Source organism: Tiliqua scincoides, chromosome 6 (assembly GCF_035046505.1).
Source record: "Tiliqua scincoides isolate rTilSci1 chromosome 6, rTilSci1.hap2, whole genome shotgun sequence".
NCBI classification, from domain to species: Eukaryota; Metazoa; Chordata; class Lepidosauria; order Squamata; family Scincidae; genus Tiliqua; species Tiliqua scincoides.
The window spans coordinates 86,889,322-86,914,120 of NC_089826.1; the positions used below are offsets into that span (position 1 = coordinate 86,889,322).

At 44.6% G+C, this 24,799-nt stretch overlaps 1 protein-coding gene across 3 annotated transcripts in view; it reads left to right on the forward strand.

Annotated features, from left to right (window-relative positions):
* ETV6 (ETS variant transcription factor 6) overlaps positions 1-24,799 on the forward strand; it is a 144,010-nt gene that overhangs the window by 62,866 nt on the left and 56,345 nt on the right. Inside the window, exon 1 of one of the 3 annotated variants that reach the window (XM_066632602.1) lies at positions 9,943-9,983. The exons of the other annotated variants lie outside the window; for them this stretch is intronic. The gene's annotated coding sequence lies outside the window, so the exon portion shown is untranslated. Of the gene's footprint in view, positions 1-9,942; positions 9,984-24,799 lie in introns of those variants that run through there. 3 annotated transcript variants of the gene reach the window in all.

The following is a 24,799-nucleotide window of genomic DNA, read 5'->3' on the forward strand; positions in this document are numbered from 1 at the left end:
CCAAATATAAATACATAATAAATAAGTAAAAGTTGGACAGAGTTCTGCCTACTTTATGCACCTCGGATGCTTTATCTGAGGTCAGAACTCCACATGATGGTGGCAGGCAGGTGTATTAAAATGCAGAAGAGCACCTGTGTACTCTTCCTCCGCCTTCTTCATCCTGTGAGCCGGGGCAACCCTTAGAAGGCCACTGTTCCCGAATGGCTGGAGTGTTGAAGAGGAACACTCCTTTTGGAAGCTGAGAAATCGCTGCACCATTTTGTAGCAGATTCCAGGGGTCTTTAATAAAACCAGCCTGGAACATTTCTGGCACTCAGAGTGGGCGTTATCATTCCAATGCCAGCAGGTTTCTCTGAGAGCAACGAGGTCAAATAATTGCCCTTCTCCTCCCACGTCTGACTTCACAAGATCTTTTGGACATGGTCTTCCAAGAAGGCTTTCAGCTGCTGTCACAGACCACCCTTCTGGCCTGTGGGGTGTGATCTCTGCTGGCCTGGAGCCCAACACACATTTCATGAAAGTGCAGCTGCTTGAGCTCCTCATTATTTCTGAGATGTCATCTGAAGCCCCAAAACATGTCCTTTCTGACACTGCTTCTGACACTGCTTCATTACTCGTGTTCTCTTTTTTTCCTTTCAAAGGACTTTTGAGTCCTGAGTAGTGCCATAGTCGGATTCAAGGTCACAAAATTAGAAGTGCCTGTGTTGGTCCATTCGAAGAAGAATCCACAATCACCCTACTTTGGATTGTTAAATTCAAATAATTGCTGGTGTCTGTAAATATTTTATTTTGTTCGTTCTAACAAGTTTAGTAGAACCCTGGTTCTGGTGTTGTGCAAGAGGGAAAAGAACATCCCTTTATCATCTTTACCCATCCCCTGCATAACGAAACAGCTTTAAGTGAGGACTTGCTGTATTTTCACAGCAAAAGCAGCCATTGCTTTTTTTGTCCCCGTATGCCTTGCTGTAACCTGATATACTTTTGCACCAGGCACTGTCTAACCCAAATTAAGGCTGTACAGTGAGCCCTGAACTGACTAGAAGAGGGAAAGAGGTGTCTGTTTTATACCGTTAAACCCCTACCTTAGAAAGCTTCATTCCTAAAAATACAAAAAGGGCCTCAGTAATATTGAATTCACGCTAGCTGGAATGACAGCATCTGCTCCACCACCAGCCCTGCAAGGTAGGCAAGCCTACCTCCCAGCATTTTCAGACCCTTAACTGACTTACAGAGGCAGTCTTCATTGCCACTGCTGCCCAGGATGGGTCCAACAGGAGTGGGAGCAGCTGGTTACACAGCTCTTTGTGCTGTCTGCAGGTCTTACCGCAGCAACCCCCACCCCTATGCTACTGGTGAGGAAACATCGTATATAGGACTTACTGGACCTCTGAGACCTTAGAAATTGTCTGTTATATCCAGTCTGTTGAACTGAGATTCATTAAACCAAAATGCTTTCCGTCAGAAACTGCAGACTGGGGCTTCCCTCCTACCCAGCACGAATGCATTTCTCCTCCCACCCACTTTTTTTGGGCTTCTTTGCTTAACAGCTCGTGCCAAGCAGAGCTCCAGTGAACTTGAAAGCTTTGGGACTTTTGGTGGGGCCTGACTTATTATGGACTCCTTAGCAAGTTTCTTGCACGAAGTTTTTGAAGAACGTAATCCATACTGGGGCGAGTATCTCCTCTCACGTCTGTGTTCTCCAGTAAGTCTGAGTTCCGAGTTCCGTGCAGACAAAGCTTCTTCCCACCCTGCCTTTGCTGCTGTCCCACAGAACATGCACAATTAATTCAGTCTTGATTCATCACGGGGGTGAGGTTTCTGCTGGCACAAGATCCAGGTCTTGCCAGCTTATGAAATAAATCCTTTGATGCGGAGCTTGAAAGGCAGTTTCCCTCATCTCTAGCCAGCAGAACGGTGGAGCAATATTTAAACCCACCTCTCCTTGCAGAGTCTAGCATGCATAAGCCATGCCATCCTGAGATAGTTTTTATAAAAGGGGAGTTAACTGCTGTGAGTAGAGCTTTTGAGTGTCATGATTCCCCAGGGTTCGGTTGTGCCCCTCTCCCCAGCATTTCACCGATGAAAATAGGAGCGTATTAATAACAATCCTAGTCTCATACCGAGAATCGCTTTGTAAGCCCCACACCTCCACACTTCCATGTCATTGAAGGCTCTTCCTGCCTGACTATATGCTTTATTCATTTACTCTGGAGTGGCCTATACAGCACTGATGCACAAACCAAGAGGTTGGGGGTTCCTTTGGTGAAGAAGCATAGGCCTTACAATATGTTATCAACTGTTTACAATGGGGTGGCTGACCTTTCAACTCTATGGCTTTAGAAGAGGGGATGTCAGTCAGCAGGTGCGGCTTGTCATCTCATAGAATTCAGCACCTGCTGACATTCCCTTCTCTACAAAATTGTTACAGGTCCAGGAGCCCTAAAGTTGAAAGGTTGGCCATTCCTGGTTTAGAACGTACCTCTGCAGCAGCTAAGTTTATGAAATGGTGGATTTTTCATTGCATGGTGCCTTAGTTGTTGCATGTGTTCATTTACCTATGTTGCATGCCCTCCTTACCTGCAAGCTTGGCACCTGTGGATTTGAGCATCTGTGGATGCTGAGCTCGCAGCTGGAGGACCTCAAAATGCCTCCCAGCTGTAACCGGCACAAACTGGAAGTGACTTCAAGTTACATCCAGGAGGCTTATCTGGAGGCCAGAAGGTCAGACAAGACCTGTAGAGGGTTAGCTGCAGCCCCCAGGTAAGTTATTGCATTGCAGCGCCAGCCAGTTTAATTAGCCGTACATTTCAGTACCCACAGGGAGTCCTGGAATGAATTCCCCACAGATACCGAGGGCCCACTGTAGGTACACTAAAGATAAGATGCACCTGCCCATCTATTTAGAACAGCAATTTTCAACCGATGTGCTATGAAAGTTCTGCAGGAGTTTGGAGCACAGCATTGAAAATTGCTGAAAAACTCGTCCGGGTTCTGCGGCTCTCTTTCTAGAACAGAGCTGGCGGAGGAAGAGGGATAGACAATTCATTACTCTACTGTTGGCAACCTTCAGTCTCGAAAGACTCTGGTATCGCGCTCTGAAAGGTGGTTCTGGAACAGCGTCTAGTGTGGCTGAAAAGGCCGATTCGGGAGTGACAATCCCTTCCACACCGGGAGCAAGTGCAGTCTGTCCCTGGTCTGACTCCCTGGCTATGGGCCTTCCTTCTTTGCCTCAGACTGTTGGCCAAGTGTCTCTTCAAACTGGGAAAGGCCATGCTGCACAGCCTGCCTCCAAGCAGGCCGCTCAGAGGCCAGGGTTTCCCACTTGCTGAGGTCCACTCCTAAGGCCTTCAGATCCCTCTTGCAGATGTCCTTGTATCGCAGCTGTGGTCTACCTGTAGGGCGCTTTCCTTGCACAAGTTCTCCATAGAGGAGATCCTTTGGGATCCGGCCATCATCCATTCTCACAACATGACTGAGCCAATGCAGGTGTCTCTGTTTCAGCAGTGCATACATGCTAGGGATTCCAGCACGTTCCAGGACTGTGTTGTTCGGAATTTTGTCCTGGCAGGTGATGCCGAGAATGGAGGCAGCGCATGTGGAAAGCGTTCAGTTTCCTCTCCTGTTGTGAGTGAAGAGTCCATGACTCACTGCAGTACAGAAGTGTACTCAGGACGCAAGCTCTGTAGACCTGGATCTTGGTATGTTCCGTCAGCTTCTTGTTGGACCAGACTCTCTTTGTGAGTCTGGAAAACATGGTAGCTGCTTTACCCATGCATTTGTTTAGCTCGGTATCGAGAGAAAGAGTGTCAGAGATCATTGAGCCAAGGTACACAAAGTCATGGACAACCTCCAGTTCATGCGCAGAGATTGTAATGCAGGGAGGTGAGTCCACATCCTGAACCATGACCTGTGTTTTCTTCAGGCTGATTGTCAGTCCAAAATCTTGGCAGGCCTTGCTAAAACGATCCATGAGCTGCTGGAGATCTTTGGCAGAGTGGGTAGTGACAGCTGTATCGTCGGCAAAGAGGAAGTCACACAGACATTTCAGCTGGACTTTGGACTTTGCTCTCAGTCTGGAGAGGTTGAAGAGCTTTCCGTCTGATCTGGTCCAGAGATAGATGCCTTCTGTTGCAGTTCCAAAGTTGTCCAGAAAAAGAGCCGCAGAACCCAGAAGGGTCTTTCGGGAGGCGGAGATGACATCACAAGAGGAAAAACTTTGAAAATTGCTGAGTTAGACCATGAGGTGAAGTTACGGTGCCACTGCTGTGAAGTCCCTGCCTGCGTAGCTTTTTGCAGGGGATGCTTATGTAAGACATTTGAAAAATAAATTGCCTATTTAGTGAGTCCTGGTGTTTTCTGGTAATGGACATTTATTTCTTGGTTTGTAAAGATACTGAGCTCTTCTCCCCTTTCATTTCCTCGAAACCAACTACCCCTTTCAATACTCAACCTTTTTGCTGGTTTTCACTTCCCTGCCATTACTTGGCAGAAACATTCTTTTCAGAATTCCCCACTTGTGCAGCCAGTTCTGGTTCCCCTTTATTTTCACGGAAGGCCCTGTCTTCTTTCAACGCTTCTCTTTGTGACCTTCTTGTGGCCTTGGCTCAGCTTTTCAGTTTTATTTTTTGGGAGTGATTGGAGGCAATTATGATTCCATTGATAATCCAAAGATAAACCAGACTCTGTGTGTGCTGTTTTTCTACAAACGCAGAAAAGCATAGTGTACAGCAGTGTTTCTCAAACTGTGGTTTAGGACCCACTAGGTGGGTCACGAGTCAATTTCCTGTGGGTCCCATTCATTTAAATGTGTTTTACTTTAATATATTAGACTTGATGCTCGCATTGTATGTGACTGCATTGGGGCAATGCTATACATCTGTACTTTTAACAGGGTGCTTTTTTTTGTATTGTATTGGCAACCTTCAGTCTCGAAAGACTATGGTATCGCGCTCTGAAAGGTGGTTCTGGCACAGCGTCTAGTGTGGCTGAAAAGGCCAATCCGGGAGTGACAATCCCTTCCACACCGGGAGCAAGTGCAGTCTGTCCCTGGTCTGTCTCCCTGGCTATGGGCCTTCCTTCTTTGCCTCTTAGCCTCAGACTGTTGGCAAAGTGTCTCTTCAAACTGGGAAAGGCCATGCTGCACAGCCTGCCTCCAAGCGGGCCGCTCAGAGGCCAGGGTTTCCCACTTGTTGAGGTCCATCCCTAAGGCCTTCAGATCCCTCTTGCAGATGTCCTTGTATCGCAGCTGTGGTCTACCTGTAGGGCGCTTTCCTTGCACGAGTTCTCCATAGAGGAGATCCTTTGGGATCCGGCCATCATCCATTCTCACGACATGACCAAGCCAACGCAGGCGTCTCTGTTTCAGCAGTGAATACATGCTAGGGATTCCAGCACATTCCAGGACTGTGTTGTTTGGAACTTTGTCCTGCCAGGTGATGCCGAGGATGCGTCGGAGGCAGCGCATGTGGAAAGCGCTCAGTTTCCTCTCCTGTTGTGAGCGAAGAGTCCATGACTCGCTGCAGTACAGAAGTGTACTCAGGGTGCTATGAATATGCTTTTAACAGTGATGGTCAATAGGGCTTATTCTCGGGTCAGTGTGGATAGGATTGTAACCTGGGATGTTTGGGGATTTTTAAAAACAATTCAGCAACTGCTCCGGAGGGTTAGAGGGGTGCTTCATTATTTTAAATACATTTTTTAACGTATACTTATTGTAAGCTTTTAGTTGAATGGATTGTTTGATTGATTATGTCATATGGGCCTGTCCAAAATTTCCTGCTTGAAAGTGTCACTTCTGGCCATGAGATCACTTCCTGGTTAATGACATCACTTTCAGTGGGTCCGATAGATTTTCATTCTAAAAAGTGCATCCTGGTGCTAGAAGGTTTGAGAGCCACTGGTTACAGCAAATTGAATTTTTTTTCTAAATTCTAGGCCTTCCAGTCTCCAAGATTTGCTTCGAAAAAGCTTGGAGACTTCTGGGTGTTAGTGGGCAGGAAGGGGTTCAGGGAGGGTGTGTGGCCTCTCTCTGTAAATCTCAGAAGCAGAATGAATCCTGCAAAACAAAGAGTCATGCAAGTTCACAATTGGCATAATGTACATAAGTTACAGGATCCACCAATTCTTACTGCAGTATTTTTGTTCTCTTCAAGATTGCAAATGGCTAGCAGCATCTTAGTGCATTATCTCATCTCCGTTTCACATAGGAAAGCAATGTTTCTTCTAAAATGTATCTTGTCATGACACACACATGTATTTTTTCAAACACAAAGTGAGCTTTTTGCTTCAGAACTATTCAGCTACAATGCATGTGATTGACGAAAGTTTCTTTAACCAGGTGATGGAGAAAACAAATGCAAGGGAGAAAGCCATCATTCTAGTTCAGCAGTTTTTAATGTTTTCTTCTCAGGACTTGCAGCAACTGTTACTCTGCACATGCCCGATCTCGGAAGCTAAGCAGGGTCAGGCCTGGTTAGTACTTGGATGGGAGACCGCCTGGGGATACCGGGTGCTGTAGGCTTATACCATAGTCTTTTGAGACTGAAGGTTGCCAGCCAACCAACCTATGGTGTAACTTCTGGCTTCTGGGAGACTCTTCCAGGATCTGCGACTCTGTATCTAGGACAAATCTCTGTAGTTATAGGCAGATCCAGTGGAAGGACAGACGTTTTGTTACTACAGATAGTTGCCCAGAGACAGAGCCACAGAATCCGGAATTATTTTTCAGCGATTTTCAACTGCTGTGTCCCAAACTCCCACAGCCCTCCTGTGGAACTTTTGTACACATCAATGTGCTGTGGCACATCAGTTGAAAATCGCTGTTCTAGATGGGAGCAGTGTTCCTTTAACTGTGTAATTTTGCACTTCTGTGGCTTCCCATTTTTCTCCATGGAGTTCTGTGAAACTGAAATTGGAGCTTTGTTCAGAAGCAGCCAAAGACATTTTAGCTGAACTCAAGTGGGATGCCCAATGCCATTTGTCCACTGCACCCTTTCCTGCTTGCTCTTTCCTGCTGGATTCCTTTGTCCTTTACAGCTTCCTCCTCGTCCCTTCCTCCTCCTCCTGTGCTCAGTTAAAATGAGAGGAGGCAGGAAAGGAAGTAAGAAGGAGGTATTTCAATCTGTAGGGTTGGGCTACAGTGTTGCTGCTGGCCATAGCAGACATGAGTGAATCAGGACAAGACATGGCTCCGAATTGGCAGCTCCTCCAGTTTGCTACCGGAAAGATTTGAGCCAGTCTTGGTTCAGTAAAATTGATCTTCCTAAACTGTCTGATAAAACTATTTACAGGTGGGAACTCAGTATCCACGGGGTTCCATCCGGAACACCCACCCGCTCCGGATACCAAAATCCATACTGAAATCCTATCTTTGTGAAGCCAAACTGCACCGTTTCCCAGCTTCTACAGATTTTTCAGACTTGAAAGACCCCCTTCATGGTTGCGCAAAGGTTCCTCCCCAGAATGCAGGTTCATCCCAGAATGCATAGCAGTTTGGCCTCATGTTCTTGGCACACTTTTTAAAAAAAATTTGGCCCCAGTATCCACAGCGAGTTAAATCCACGAATGCTGGACCCATGGATACCCATGGATACCACTAGTCCACTGTACTTCATTTTTTTATTTGCAGCTGTTTAGAAATGTACAATTCCCCCCCCCATACACTAGCAGCAATCAAGTGTCAATTGTAATTCATTCTGTTCTAAATTGTGCACAAACCCACAGTTTGAGGAACACTGGTCTAAGCAAAGATGTGTTCACTCTTTGTGATGAAGAGGTGACGAAATTGAAGAATACTTGAGTATATAATTCAACTGACCAAATGACAAAAGAAAAGAACAGACAGCGCACATTAGAGATCCCTAGTCAGAACAGCCAGATTTGGGATCTCTATAGAATCTCTATTTCATATTCTAATACAGAATATGCAAGCAGATTAGAGATATACAGAAATTCCTAATCAGCTTTCATATTCCATGACATAACAGCAACTTAATCAATGCATGGAGTGACACACAGAGCACAGCAAGGTTTGGACCTGAATCCAGACCCAAACCCCAAAACAGATTCAGACAGAGGATTTTTTTTTTTAATAAACTGGAAGTGGAACTAGTGATTTTTCAATTGGTGTGCCCAGCACACTGCTGTGCCCTGAAAGTTCGGCAGGTGTGCTGCGGGAGTTTGGAGCATAGCAGCTGAAAATCACTGAAAAACTCTTCCAGGTTCTGCAGCTCTGTTTCTGGGCAAGTGTCTGTAGCAACGAATGGTCTGTCCCTCTCCTGCCTGGTGGAAGAAGAGGGACAGACAGACAGTTGCTCTAGAAACAGAGACGCAGAACCTGGAAGAGTCTCCCAGAAACTGGAAGTGACATCAGAAGAGGCAAAAGACCACAGAGAAGACCACAGAGGTCAGTGTACTGTGAGAAGAAAAACACTGAAAATTGCTGATCTAAGTGGTCACTCGCCACAGACTGCTTTATTGACAGGGAGGAAGAAACCAGGTCAGGGGGTAAGAACATATAGCTAACTGTTCATACAAACAGATTGGGGAAATGTCACTTGGAAAAGGGGTAACCCTGTTACCACTTCCCTCTAGTTCAAAGCAGCTGAGTGAGGCTAGGATTTCATTTTTTAAAAATGGCTATTTCGTATTTAGTATTGTGGGCCTAAGTTGCTGGTGTGTTTTTTGTTTTTTTTTGTTCTCTATTTCTTTTTTTTCCTTCTTTTTTCTGATCTGATTTGAAACCAGGAAATTGCAAACATATTGCAAGTCTGGCAGTATCTGATTCCCCCTTTGCAAAGGTGCTTTATAAAATACTGTCATTTACTACAGCTTGGCTTTCACCCATTTAGTGATTCACAAGATGTCTCTGAGTTTCATTTTTATGGGTCTGAGACCCCTTCTCTTGCTCCCCCTGCCTTGAATTCTCTTTTTTTATATCAAGTTCCTGTATGTGAAAGTTTGTTTAAAATAAAACCCAGTAGACAGCGAATACTCTGCAGATTCCAAAAGCAGAAAACTCACTCCGAAATGCTCTCCAGAGAAATCTTAGAAAATGTAACCGAAACGGTTGGCCCTCATCCTAAACGCATTTGCCCATGTGTAAGTTGTGTTACAATCAATTTGTAAGTGTGCTAAGAGCTGGGTTCTTTCTTCTGGATTTCAAAGAGAGAGATTAGTGTTCTTTCTTTTTTTCCCCAGGCTTGTTGCTGCTCTGCTTTCTTCTCCTCTGCTTTCCCGCAATCCCAGCCAACACTGTTTGTTGCACAGACTTCTCCGCAGGGAGAGAGTCTGAGCTGGATTTGGTTCAGAACTTGTCCAAGGGGTCTGTGGAGGAAGGGAGAGCTGGTGGGTGTAAAACGACAGAATAAAAGGAGATCCGCGTGCCTTGTCTGAAAGAGGACCTGTTGATTCCAAAAATCCTGGCCGCAGAGGCAGCTATGAAGGTTGACGGTTGCCAAACACACACACACGGCCCCTCCCCTCTTCAAAACAGCTCTCTGCTCAAAGGCCACACTTCTGAGGGAAATTTCCTTTTTGGGGAAGTTGCTGCAAAGGAATTTCCTGTGTGGGCAGACGCAGCTTCCTGACTTGAAGGCTTCTTGGATGGGAAAAAGATTTCATAATGGAATGACAAATTAAAGACATACCAGCCCAGTTCCCTTCAAAACAGCGATCGGATCAGCCCGTGCACCCTTCTCCTCCCGCGCAGGATGAAAATAAACTGCTTCCTGCCAGGTTTCACTCTGGGACGAGAAGCAGAGCCTTTCCACAGAGCCCTGCTCTCTGTTTCTTCCTCCTAGCAATGGGCTGCTGGCAAGTTCCTCATCCTCTGGTTCACCTGCAGTCAAGGGTTCTCTAGAGCAGACTGTTCTCAAACATCTGTCCTACAGCACCTGCTCCTCCTAGCAAGTTGGACCATTTCTGGTTACCCCCATTTTCCACCAGGATATTTCAGCTCGTGTTATGAACAGGGACGTGCAGTGAGTAAGAACATAAGAACAGCCCCACTGGATCAGGCCATAGGCCCATCTAGTCCAGCTTCCTGTATCTCACAGCGGCCCACCAAATGCCCCAGGGAGCACACCAGATAACAAGAGACCTGCAAGGCTTCCTGGGAATTGTAGTTAAGAACATAAGAACAGCCCCACTGGAGCAGGCCAGAGGCCCATCTAGTCCAGCTTCCTGTATCTCACAGCGGCCCACCAAATGCCCCAGGGAGCACACCAGATAACAAGAGACCTCATCCTGGTGCCTTCCCCTGCATCTGGCATTCTGACTTAACCCATTTCTAAAGTCAGGAGGTTGCGCATACACATCATGGCTTGTACCCCATAATGGATTTTTCCTCCAGAAACTTGTCCAATCCCCTTTTAAAGCCATCTAGGCTAGACGCCAGCACCACATCCTGTGGCAAGGAGTTCCACAGACCGACCACATGCTGAGTAAAGAAATATTTTCTTTTGTCTGTCCTAACCCGCCCAACACTCAATTTTAGTGGATGTCTCCTGGATGTCTCCTGGTTCTGGTATTATGTGAGAGAGTAAAGAGCATCTCCCTATCCACTCTGTCCATCCCCTGCATAATTTTGTATGTCTCAATCATGTCCCCAAGGCAGAGCCGCCCCACTGGAGTCCTTCGCAAAGCGCATGGGTTGCAAGTGCTTGAGCACCTGGCATGGTGGCAGTGCCGCTTTTCGAAGGACTCTGGTGGGGAGGCTCTGCCTCACCTGCCTCCCCACTCACTGCACATCCCCACTTATGAATTATGCTTAATTTGATTGGTCATTTCAGCTTGAAAAACTTTGGGCAGCCATTTAGTTTTCAGATTTTTACAGAGCTGAACTGAACTGAACTTTTAGACATGAGAGTGGAACCCACTTTTAATTTATTACCGTACATGCCATACATGCTGGGGGTACAATCCATGATAGGTCAGGATGTGTCCCATTGTGGGTCCTGACCAAGCCAGTGACTTCAGCAGTGGGTTCAGGCTTGGTGCGTTTGTAGAACACTTTTAGGTCTTTTACTTTTAGGTCCATGACTGACTGCATATATGGGTGGTCCCATAACAGAACTGTGGTTCCCAAACTGTGGGTGGAGGGAATGGTTTGACCAACAGAAGAGGCCGGAGGGGGTGGGAGTGCTCAGGGGGGCGTCCACTGAACTCACCAAGCTAGCTTTCTTACTGGTTAACCCACACTCAGTGAACTTTCCTTCTTGCCTTCCTGGCAGCTGCAAGACTTTCTCGGGCGCTACCTAACTGCTTTTCTACGTTGTTAAGACAATGATGAATTCACCTAATGACAGGGTTCCCAGAATGCATTCCTGTCATTAAGTGACAAATACCTGTAGATTTATCTGTTAATGAGCCACAGTTCATTGCTGACAATTGTGGGGGAACTCCATTCACACAGGGTTCTGTCTAGGCATGTTTGATATACTGTGATTCCATGTGAACTGAATGTTGAAATGCACCCAGCATTCCCCTACAGTTGCACATTGCAGGGGGGGATACTGGTAATGATGGACAAGCCATCTTTCAGAGAAGGACCACCATTGTAGATCTTTTCATTGGGGAACCTTTGTAGATCTTTGTACACCATTTTTGTAGATCTTTGTACATCTTTGTAGATCACCATTGTAGATCTTTTCATTTCATTTTCATTGGGGAAATTGCATGAAATTTGCACCTGAAATTCTTAACTTGGTGATGGTGGTCAGAGTTGGGGAGAATTGTCATGAACACAGAATGTCACACTGGGACACACTGAAAGTTGTGGGTCTCCAGACGAGGGACGGCCTCTCTTTCCTACTCCTTTTGAGTTGCAGCTGGATGGTTGCTGAGCTAGTTTGGAGGGGGAGGGTAAAAAGGAAGCAGTTTGGTGATCAAACAATCCATCCTGGCATCTCACCAAGCAACCACCAAATTCTTCCGTTGTCTTTAATGTTGGCTATAAAATGGTTGCCAAGTCTGGAACCACAAGACAGAGCATAGGACAGAGCTAATTTTCAGATGGAGAGGTGCTGGCAGTCCAGCCTACCTGGCTTGAGGCCAAACTTACTGTTCTCGGGATGATTCCCTAAATCTAAAATATCCAGTTTTACTTCACTTTTTTTTTTTTTGCCAGAGTTAAAATATTGTAGGATTGCAAAGTTGAATAAATGCGTAATTACACATTATGCATCCACCATAAACTTGCATTGCCTGGCCACCTGTTCTCCTTTGCAAAGTGGAGCTGGGAAGATGTGACTCCAAGAGCCAGGATGGTGCAATGCTTTGGGAGTTAAGATTTAGACCTGAAAGATCCAGGTTCAAATCCCCGCTCAGCCATGATTCTGACTAAGTGAGCTTGGGCCAGTCACTCAACCTCACCTATCTCACAGGGTTGTTGTGAGGACAAAAGGAGGGGAGGAACCGTGTACACCAGTCTGAGCTCCTTCGAGGCAGGACGGTATAAAAATGTGAATAAAGAAATAAATTGCTGTGGAGAAGTGGCAGGTGAGAGGAAGGCCATTAGCCGGTGCCTGGCCTGCCACTTTTCCTCCAGAAAGTCATGTTTTTATCACAGATCCTGATCTGGAACCTGAACTGAGGAGAAAGTGCCTTCCTGTTCACCCTGTTCACCATTGCAGGCTGTTCTCCAGGTGCCCTTGCTTTTGGAGGCCATGGATGGCATTGGCACCAATAGTAGTATCAACCTTGTGGAATTCCCTCCTCTTGGAAGCCTGTTTGCCACACACTCTGCACTCCTTGAGGAGTTGTATTAAAACCTAACTTTTTCATTCAACCTTTGGAGGGGGATGTTTAGTGGTTGTAGGGGAAATTTTCAGGTGTGGACTTTGGTTTTGTTTATGCTAGCTTCTAATTCATTTTCATTTTATTTTTTTCCTTCTGCTTGTGTTTTGTTTGATTGTTCTACTCAGTCTGTAAACCATATTCAGTTTTCCTAGAGGCAAAAAAAAGCAGGATAAAAATATTTTCGATAAATGGGGCAGATCTGCTGCTTCTCTACTAGAAATCATGTATTCCACTCTGATCTGCCTTGCAAAAGAGAAAGGGAAGTAAAGATTTGGGTTCTTTCCTAGATTTGGTCCATGCAGTTGTGTGTGTGTGTGTGTGTGTGTGGAATGGAACACTTTAAAAAACTAGTAGTTCACTCCTTGACATTAGTATATCCCTATGTTTATACTATGGACAGAATGAATTATAGTTTAAAGATGTATCTTGTGTTGCAAATCCTGACCCATAAAGAAGAGTAATTACAAGAGGAAGTGACTCAGAGTGGCCTGAATATGAAGGCTGGGGTGCACTGTGCAAATCATAATGGGGAAATATTAGAATAAAACTAAAACTGGGTTGGCAAGAAAAAGGCATAGCAAGAAAACTTACCTTTTGATTTTTATTCTCTTCTGTCAGTGGATGAAGCTTCTGTCTATAAGGTTTTACAGTAAAGAAAGGTTAAACTGGGCTTTTATCTTTAAAAATAAGTGTGGGGAAGACCTGCTGATCTAAAAGCTGAGCTTTTATTATTATTTACAGCGCAAGGATACTGCTCAGGTGTTGTAATCATAATTTTGTTTCTGTGTAAATGTCGGTGTGTGTGGAAAAAAAAATCCCATATGGCAATATGTAGAGATGTAAAATCCACTCGTAGTAAAAGAGAGTTGGCTTTTCTCCTCTTCTCCTTTTTAAAGAGGCTGGATTATGTGTGATCATGTTCAGGAGAAAGCCAGGAAACTGGCTAGGCCAGCAGCAGTTAGCGGATGGCCCTTGGGCCGGATCCAGACCCTGAAGCTGCTTTATTCAGCCTCAAATTTTAACCGAGATGAGGTTGGAAGCTTGCTCAAGTGTCCAGAAAGACGTTTGGTTTGAAAGGTTGTGAGAAATGGATGTATTGTTGGGAGTGAGTGTCATGTAATGGTTAGAGCAGCAATTTTTAGCTCTTCTAAGTTCTGTGGCTCTGTTTTTAGGGCTACTGCCTATAGCAGAGGAAGAGGGACAGGCAATTTGCTACTACAGACAGTTGCCCTAGAATACATCAAACGGTTTGTACCTTTAAACATCAGTGTCTTTCCACAGGTGGAAATGCCAATAATGAGAAAAGAGATTTTTGTAGTTTGCATTATTATCAGTCCATCCTTGTTGTCCAGCAATTTGCAACCAGAGTGCCATGGCAAATTGGTGCGTCGCAAACAGTCTGCAGGTGTGCCACGAGAGTTTGGAGCACAGCAGTTGAAACTCACTGAAAAACTTCCAGAATCTGCGGTTCTGTTTCTTGGGCTACTGTCTGTAGCAACTGCAGAGCTGTTGGAGGGAAAGGGACAGACAAGTTACTACTTCAGACAGTAGTACTGTAGTAACCCTCGGCCCTAGAAACAGAGCTGCCGAACTCTGAAAGAGTCTGCCAGAAGTGACATCACGAGAAGAGGCAGTCATAGAGAAGAAGACAGAGGTCAGGATGCCATGAGAAGCGAAACATTGAGAATCACAGACTTATTGATCCTCGTGTGTCTCCCTGTCTTTCCTTTCTTTTTTCCAAACCCCAATAAAAGGTTTAGAAGCAGGGAAATATCCTTACTGTCAGACTTGGTCCCTGGGAAGTTGAGGGTGTAGCAAGGTGAGGGTGGCCTCTTGTCCACAAGAACATGATACCTGCTACTCAGATCCATGTGCCAGCCTGAGCAACTCTGGCTTAATGGTATAAGGGGAAGCTTCCTTTTTTAAGTGGTTGGTCTCTTCCTTGGCCAACCTGAGTAGCCGAAAACAGGTTGAATCCCTGTGACATCTCTCTGGTCACAGTCTCATAGTTGGTTCAAATCCTAACAAGTCTTGCAGTCTTTGGGGAGCTGCTGTTTCAGAATGGGCATTACAGTGGGTTCTCAGTATCTGTGGGATTCTGTTCCAGGATACCCCCTGGATACCAATTTCATGCTGAAGGGCCTCAGAGAAACTCCTGAAAGTTCTGGTCATGTCCAGCAGGTCTTCTGAGGCCCCCCAGCCGTGAGCTCAGCATTCATGGATACTGAAATCCATGTACGTCAAGCCTGAAGATAAGGACATTGCTAGATATAGCAATGGTTTCATTCAGAGTAATGGCCTTTATATGCACCAAAAATGTAGGACAGAAGGTTTCAGTTGCAAAACTGCAATGCATGACCAATAAATAAAAATAAGGAAATTAGTTCAGTCTTGGAATTGAGGCCGTGGGGTCATTTGTAGATAATTTCACAACTACTACAGATGCAAACACGTTTGACACAGAGTGTATGCTCAACAGGGAGCTGCAACCAGTCATGTCTTGCTGGCAAGTACGTATATCCGTATGATATGTATATTTGTTGCTTTCCTACATTATCTTTTTAAAGCGTTCTCTGAAAGCATCTCCATTGTACACCCAAAAATGTGGTATAGAAAGTGTCTTTAAGAGGGTTTAGCTGTCTGTCTGGAAAATTGACATTTATCTCTACATCAGTGGTTCCCAAACGGTGGGTCAGGACCCACTGGTGAGTTGCGACCCAATTTTTGGTGGGTCGCAAAGGGCTGGGCAGAGCCTCCAATGTAAACACAGGTAATAGCAAGATCAGATAACTACAGGTTGAGCCTCATTATTCGTGTGGGTTCCTTCCAAGCACTCACATGCATGGCAAAAAACACACTATAGCAAATCAATTTAAAAAACAGTTTCTTTGTTTTAGAAATTTTGCTTTAAAGTTTCTAAACTTTAAAGAAGTTTAAAGAACAAACTTCTTTGCAAAGTTTCTTGTGATTTAAAAACAGCCTTGCTGGCCTTTGCGATGTAAGATAAAAGTCATTAAGAAGAGAATCCATCAATCAGTCTTCCTCCAAGCGCTTAGAAAGGCGCTTCACTCAGTCCCTCCCTTCACCAATGCAAAGTGATCACCTTTCTTTCACATGCTCAGGGGGAAGGGAGGGGTCTCTCTCATTAAGGAGGCTATTTTTAAAGGACTGTTCAGTTTTTTAAACTGATTTTAAAGGGATGCATTTTTCCCCTTCTCCAGGGATCAGCACATTCCTTCTCATTTGCAGGGGCCATTAAAAATCCATGTATAACAAGGCTGGACCTGTAATTGCCTCAAGCCCTGAGGCTCTTCAAAAATCAGATAGCTGCTAACTGCCCTGCAAAGAGCTCAGTTCCTGGGATTTGCAAGCATCTGCAAATATAGGGAGATAAATGTGTCTTAGGGCCCAGTCCTATCCAACTTTCCAGCACCGGTGCAGTCGCAGTGCAGCCCCAAGGTAAGGGAACAAATGCTCCCATACCTTGAGGAGGCCTCTGTGACTGCCTCTCCATCACAGGATGCAGTGCAGACCCCATTGGTACAGCAGCACAGGCACTGGAAAATTGGATAGGATTGGGCCCTCAGTTGCTAGAGAGAAAGAGACTTTTTTTAACTTTTGAAATGTGGGCAAGGAAGGAGAGCATTCATTCAAGTTCATTAGGGTTGCTTCTTTATGAGAAATGCATCAAGTTTTTTGTAAACAAATAAAAATATTACTTGTAAGTAAATGAATAAAAAGATTTTTCTTTCTTGATCTCCTTCTTTAAGAAGTCTCATAAACGTGGGTGGGACCCGCTAAGAGTGTTTTAAAAGTGGGTCCTGGGGCTGAAATGTTTGGGAACTGCTGCTCTGCATCAAATGGCAAACACTATATTAAGAAACATGGACCATTGTCTGTTTTTTAGCAAAGTTTTCTTCGAGTATTTCTGAGAGGCTTGTTGAGAAATTGCATCTTTTTCTCTCCCTTTCCTTCTTGGAAAATACGTTGCCTTGTTATGACCAGATGGACTGTTCCAAGGGGCAGTGATGTTTTGCTTGAGGGAAATTTCCTTTCTGAGGAAGTTAGTCATGCAAAAATGTAAAAGAAGAATCAACTGTGGGTAGAGGGAGTGCCTGAGTTGCACATTTCCTGGAAAAGGCCACTGTTGACATACTCTTGACTAATGCAAAGCCTGCCTGTGTGGGGAGAGCTCCTTTCTGTGCTCCCATCCTAAAGGGCAGCTTATTGGAGAGAGGCCAAAGTTCATGGGAAGAGCATTCTCTGCATGCATGAGGTCCTAGATTCGATTCCTGGTGGTATGCAGTTAAAAAGATGTCAGGTCAAAGGCCTGTTAAAAGCTTGATGTGTTCATAGAACTCTCCAAGGGCAGCACTTGGATAATCTTAGCCCTCCACCCTAAACACTCCATTGACCAGAAGGGTTTACTCTCAACTAAATGCACTCCAAATTGTATCTTTAGTTCCTTGCAACAACCCTGTAAGGTAGACCAGTAGGATTGAACATGGGGAGAAGATCAGGAATAATGATTTGCCTTAAAGCCACCACCTGGTAATGAAATGACTGAGGACCAGCAATTAAACAATGTGTTACTTATAACAGCAGTCTTCCTATGGAACACTGAGGGCGCAATCCTAACTCCTTAAGTCAGTGCTTTCCAGCACTGGCATAGCGGTGCCAATGGGACGTGTGCTGCATCCTGCAGTTGGGGGGCACTCATGGAGGCCTCCTCAAAGTAAGGGAATGTTTGTTCCCTTACCTCAGAGCTGCATTGGCTTTATGGAAAGCACTAAGGGGTTAGGATTGCACCTTGAGTGTCCAGTGCAGTGGCATAGCTAGAGGGGGTGCAAAGCACTAAGTTTTGCAAGCATTCCACCTCTGTTTTGCTCCTACTGCCCAGAATAGCTCCAAAGGGGAGGGGCCACTTGCATGGTGCGTTCAGGCACCCATAAAACTTAGTGTTTTGCACCCCTCTAGCTACGCCCCTGATGCTATGGAACACTGAGTGTCTTACAAAGCACTTGGGGCCATACCCAGGACCAACCATTCTTTCATGTCACCAGGGCCCATCTCATATAGGGTTTTAAATGTCAAAAGCAGTGCTTTGAATTGTACCCAGAAACTCACTCGTTATCAATACACCAGATTGATATGCACAGTGGACAGCTGTGATATAGGCTCTTGGACTTTGAAGCTGTTACCTCCACCACCAATATGGAAATGCGTCAGACACTGAAACATCTTGCAAATATAGTTGTAGCCTGTTCATGCAGAAGTGTCTATGGAGCTTAAAGGAGATGTGCTTTTTGCTGGATTCTTTTTGCCAAATTATTTTTGGTTGTTGTTTTTTTTTTTTAAATCTGTTGTCTTCAGTTTTAATTTCTGCAGTTATGAGGGATAGAAATTCTTTTTAAAAAAATATGAAAGTTGATATTCTCAATACTCTATCATCAGAATGTATTAAGAATTTGCCTTTCATACTTTTGTGGTACTGAGCTGAAGAAGGATGCAACACAGGAAAGCCCCTATTTAGTGGAAAAACACGACTGTACTGACTTCAGTCAAAATCAGGAAATATTTTGCAAAACAAAAAGTACCGTCATGAGATATGGTATAGTTTTCATTTGTGATTAAGCTTTTGACGCACACACACACACACCCTTGCTGAAAATCCTGGAAGCCTAATCAATCAGGACTACTGAAAGATTTATCTGAGCTGCCAGGATATTTTGCAGAATCTTAGGTTGCAGTACTTATAGAATCATAAAGTTGTAAGGATCTTTCGAGTCCAACCCTCTGCTTAAAGCAGGAAAATACTTTCTTGAACATCTCCAAAAGGTGCTTGTCACGCCTCTGCTTGAGGACTTCCAATAAGTAGAGGTGGGAGAAAACAAAAGAAAAACACACCACTGCTTTCTGCACTTCTCATTTTTGTTTTAAAAAAAAATCTGTGAAAAAATAAAACTATTTTATTTTGTTTTTCTTATTTAATGGGGTGTGTGCATGGGTAATGACTGTGACTGCATCTGCTGACACGATACCACCTACCTAGTACACTTTTGTAGTGATTATAAGGTAAATTATGAATAAAAACACATAATACCGCTTTCTGCACTTCGAACCTTGGAAAGCACCAAAGTCAATGAAAAAATAAAACAATTTTCTCCCACCTCTACCAGTAAGGGAAAACCCACCTCCTGCCTTCATAATTGTGGTTTCACTGTCAAACTGCTTGTACTGTCAAGAATTTTTTCCCGATATCCAACTGGAATCTTCCCTCCTGCAACTTAAGCCCATTAGATCTAGTTTTGCCCTCTGGGGCAGCAGAGAACAAATCAGATATTTGAAGAATGCAACCTTGCTTCCAACCCCCAGCCTTCTGTTTCCAGACTAAACATGCCAAGTTCCCTCATCCGTTCCCCCTCGTAGGTCTCATTTTCCAGACTCATGACCACTTTGTTGCCTTTCCTGGAACCTGCTCCAGTTTGGCTGCTTAAGGTCTGGTGCCTGAACTCATGAAGTACACTGATGAGGTCATCTGTGTGTAGTAGGGTGGAGCCACTACTTCCTTGCAATTTTGAAACTATGGTTCCTTTAGTGCAACCTAGAATTGTGCTGGCCTTCTTTACATCCTCATCACCTTGCTGGATAAGTCCAGCTTGTGATCCGCTGCCACACCGAGTTCCTTATTTAAGTTCCAGGTTGCCTATTCTGTACCGGTGTCTTTGATTTTCTGTTCTTTTTTTGTCTAAGTGCAGAACCTTGCATTTGTCTCTGCTGAACTTCACTCTGTTGTATTTCAGTCCAGTCCAGTGGGCTCACTGAGGCCCTCCAGCCGTGGGCTTGGCATCCATGGATATTCAAATCTGCTTAATTCTTAGCCTGTGGTTAAAGAGGGCCCCTGTATTCCATTCAGGTCCTCCTAAATGCTTCTACTGCCTTTGCAGTATTAGCTATTCCTCCCAGTTGAGTATTATATGCAAATTTGCTAAGGATTCCTTTTATCCCTTCATCTAAGTCAGTTATTTCCAACCATTGCCAAGGCATATTAGGGAGCTGTGAATGTGTGCCATGAATGAAAGTTTGGGAGTCATTTATTAGTGGGGCCGTTGGGGGATATGAACCCACAGCCAACAACGCAGTGGGCCTTGTGAACTGTCAAAAAACTGATGGTGTGCCTTGGCAATTAGTGCCTTGTCATTGTGCTGTGAGATGAAAGAGATTGAAAACCACTGATAATCGCCGATGATAAATATGTTGAAGAGAACTGGGTCCAAAACAAAGCCTTGGGGTATGCCACTTGAAGCTGTCCTGCAGGTGGTTCAGAAATTCTTTCTGTATGGTTTTTTGTATCAATTGTGAATCCATCTATCAGTTGTACAATCTATTCCAGCCCATGTTTTAGTAGCAGGATTTTGGGAGGAACTTTGTTGAATGCTTTAATGAATTGCAGGTAAATTATATTCTCCGCATTCCCAACGTCTACTGAGCGAATAACCCGATTGAAAAAAGAAGATGAGATTTGTCTGGTAAGATTTATTTTGGACAAATCCATGTTGGCTTCTAGTAATCACTGCAATGATATCCAGATGTGTGCAAACTGACTGTTTTATTATTTGTACTGGTATCTTTCCTGATACTGAAGTCAGACTGATGAGTCTATAATACTCCTTTCTCCCCTTTTTGAAGATCCGGACATTAGTCCATCCCCAGTATTTTGACACCTCCCCTGTTTTCCAGGATTTCTCAAACCTTATTGAGGGCCCAATCCTGTCCATCACTGATGCAGCTGCAATACAGCCCCAAGGTAATGGACTGTCTCTCCACTACAGGATGCAGCGCATGCCCTGTTGGCACGACTTATCAGCGCTGGAACCTTGACAGAGGTTGTGAGAGTACATCAACATGTTCTCTAGTACTCTAGGATGCAGTTTGTCTAGTCCAAATGACTTGAATTTATTTAGGCCAGTTAGGTAGTTTTTAATTTGCAGACCTGACCTGTTCATGTGCACATTTCTCTTGTGGGGCCACATATGTTCATCCTTCTTCTCCCCCCACAGCTAATTAACACGATGTTGGATACAAAGTAGGAGCCTTCTGCCTTATCTGTTGTGGGACAATAATTCAGCATCCTTGTCAAGCAGCGATCCTACCATCTTATTCCTCTTTCTCTTCCTTTGTACATACCTAAAAATACCCTTTTGGTTGCCCTTTGCATCCCTGGCTATCCTTGGCTCATACTGAGGTCTGGCATCCCTGATACTCTTCCTACAGTCTGAGCTGTTCATGAGAGGTCATCTTGGTGATCTCTCGCATGATCTTCAGCTTCCAGTATATGTCCTTTTTAAACTTGACACTGAATTTTTTGTGCAGCCATCCTTGCTTTTTGAGATGTTTTCCCCTTTTTTTGTGATTGGAATTGTCTTTGATTTTTCCTGTAAGAAATGTTTCTTTAGGAACTCACTCCTTTCCTTTCCTTTAAAAGAAGTAAGTTCCACCAAAGTCAGTATGATTTTCTTCCAAATAAATGTACATGGGTTTGCACTTCTTAGGTGAATTTGATGAGGGAAAGATTAAGTAAGACATGTTTACTGTATAGGTGGGCCCTACTTGCCAGATGCAAGGGAGAGCACCAGGATGCAGGTCTCTTGTTGTCTGGGGTGCTCCCTGGGGCATTTGGTGGGCCGCTGTGAGATACAGGAAGCTGCACTAGATGGGCCTATGGCCTGATCCAGTGGGGCTGTTCTTATGTTCTTACTTATCAGTTCCAAACCTGCAGATTTGACTCAGTGCAGTTTCCAAACCCATGCTAGAGAGCCTTACCTGACCTCCCAGACGCAACTGGAAGCATCCTGGTCACAAGAGAATCCTGATTAGTGATAACTTGCTCTTGCATGGTTTGGAGAAAGAGGATGGAAATTTCTCTCATAAGATTAGAATTTGAAGTCTACAGCTAGCAAAACTGACAATAGATTTGGGACAGGAAGAATGGGGCACTTCTTCACATAGCACAACTTTGATGGAATTTACTGCCATAAGCTGTGGTCATGGCTACTGGTTCTGGTGGCTGTTTAAAAGGGTTGATAAAATAATGAGAATAGGTTTGTCAATAGCTATTACTTGAGCTAGCTAATTGAACCAGGTGCAGAGACAATATGCCTCTGATCACCAGTTGTTGGGGTGTTGGCAGTGGAGACCCTAATGCCCTGCTTGTGGCTTTCAGAAGCATTTGTCTGCCACTGTATGGTGTGGTTCAGGAGTTGGACTTAGCCCTTCAAGTTCCAGGTTCAAATCCCCACTTGGCCTTGACTCTTCCTAGGTGAGCTTGGGCCAGTCTCTCTCTCTTAACCTCACCAACCTCACAGGGTTGTTGTTAGGATAAAAGGAGGGGAGGAACCATGTACACTACCCTGAGCTCCTTGGAGGAAGGGCAGTATAAAAATAAATAACTGGTTGCTTGATCTCAGGTCTGATTCCTCAGGACTCGGAAGGTTACATGTGACTAAAAACCCTGGAAGGAAGGACACTTTCATTCAAGAGACAGGGGAAAGGGAGCAGGCTTTCAGTCTCCTAACCACAGTTAGGAGATCAAGAATTGTACATACTGAATGCACCAGCCCAGAGTGTAAGTCTGTCCGGCCGTTGCTTTACAAGAGACTGCATATTATATACTGTGAGCAGAGCCACAGAACTTTGCTTTTTCAGATGGACAACTTTTTCTGACACGGTACACGAAGATAAACTTCTCCTTGTCTGTGATGTATTTTTATCTCAGTGAACTGAAGTTCAGCTGAGTCTTTGTTTATGTGTACTTAAAAATCACATACTATAGTCAAAGTGATATATTGAGATAGCTAGAGAAACCTGGGTTGGTAAGGATAAGGTTGGGTTGGGTTGGGTTGGGAAGGATAAAGTGGATAGAGAGATGCTCTTTACACTCTCACATAACACCAGAACCAGGGGACATCCACTAAAATTGAGTGTTGGGAGGGTTAGGACAGACAGAAGAAAATATTTCTTTACTCAGCATGTGGTCTGTGTGTGGAACTCCTTGCTGCAGGATGTGGTGATGGCATCTGGCCTGGATGCCTTTAAAAGGGGATTGGACAAATTTCTGGAGGAAAAATCCATTACGGGTTACAAGCCATGATGTGTATGTGCAACTCCTGATTTTAGAAATGGGCTATGTCAGAATGCCAGATGCAGGGGAGGGCACCAGGATGCAGGTCTCTTGTTATCTGGTGTGCTCCCTGGGGCACTTCGTGGGGCTGCTGTGAGATACGGGAAGCTGGACTAGATGGGCCTATGGCCTGATCCAGTGGGGCTGTTCTTATGGTGCAAGGGATTAGGTGATCTTCCAGCCTTGACAATCTGGGATTTTGTGTTCAGTCCCAGGTCACAAAGTTCAATGATTTACAAGGTCTCCTCTAAGATTTTTCACCCTACTTTTTTTTTCCACAGAATGTAAAAACTCAGATACTCCTAGAACTCTGACTCAAAGGCCTTCCTTCACCCACAACTTGATTCTTATTTTTCAGTTACAGGTCAGAGTTGTGCAAAGAGGGAACTTCCAATGGGTTGAATTACATAATCCCAAGAAGTGGTCTGAGCCACTGAACAACGGAGGCACTGAGCCCGTTCCTGCAGTTTGCCGAATGGCTGCATATTTCTGCAGGTGTTGAGAAACGGAACAAACACCTCTCTTCCTCCCTTGCCAATGCAGGGGGTTTTAAGGAGGGGAAAAGGGGGGGTGCACTTCCTTCTCTGGCTTCCTGAAGATTTCATAATCCACCCAATTATTTTTGTGTGATGACTGCAAGTGGCAGCTTGTTGGAGGATGACCTCTTATCCTGGGCATGTCCTTTTAAATCTCCCAACACAGAGCAAGAAGAGGCCTCATCCTGCCTGTTAGCTTTCTGGTCCTCTCATTTGCCTCTTTTCCCACCTGCGGTGTGGCACAAACCTACTTAAGATCCCCTTCTCGTGACAGATTTGGAGCAGGCATGGATAACTGGACTGGAGAGCTAAAGGCAGGTGAAGACCGGGCTACCTTTCCACCCATTGCATTTGAAGACTTTACGCATTGGAAGACTCTGGGAAAGAGTGGAAAAATCTATCAAGGGCTTACTTATATGACTAGTTGCTGATGTTATTCAGTGTGTAGCCCACCTCATCTGAAAGGGTCAAGAGAGATTAAAGCGTAAAAACCTCACAGACATTCCAAGTAGACCTTGGTAGTTATTGATTTTTCACATTTATGTACTGCCGCCCCGCCAAGGAAGACTAGGGTGGTGTACATGGCTCTTCTCCTTCTTTTTATTCTCACAATAAGGTATTCTGGGCTAGACAGAGTGACTGGTGCAAGGTCATTCAGACCTCATATGGTCTATAGACTATATGAGGTCTGAATGACCTTGCACCGGTCACTACATAGAGCTTTATGGCCAAGCAGGGATTTGGACCAGATCTTTCTGGTCCAAGGCCAGCACTCTAATACTACACTGACTGACTTTCAATATCACTGTATCCATAGTCATCAAGAGCCCATTCGTTTTCTGTATTTAATCATATTCTGTATTGATTCAATATGTATTGATCAATATGTAATGATCAATATGTATTGATTCATATTCTGAATCTGATTGATTCAATATTCTGTATTGAATCATAATGGATCCTAATGGGATCCAAGGAACATTCAAGGCACGACCCAAAGGCTTCCACGTATTCAGGGGGTTGTTTCCTCTTAACAACAGAGCCCCCATTCCCACATGCTCACCATGCTTTTGAAACGTGCCTGTGTGTAATCTGTCAGGAGTGAGCTCTTGTTTGAGCAGTGCAAAATCCAAAACCTCCTTGACCACATGACGACACTCGATTAGTTCTTTAGAGGCTGAACTTCATGTTTTGCCAGTAAGTATTGAAACCACTCATTTAATTTGAAACTGACTGTGTACGTCATCCACTTTCATCCACTTCATTAATCAGCTTGAACAGA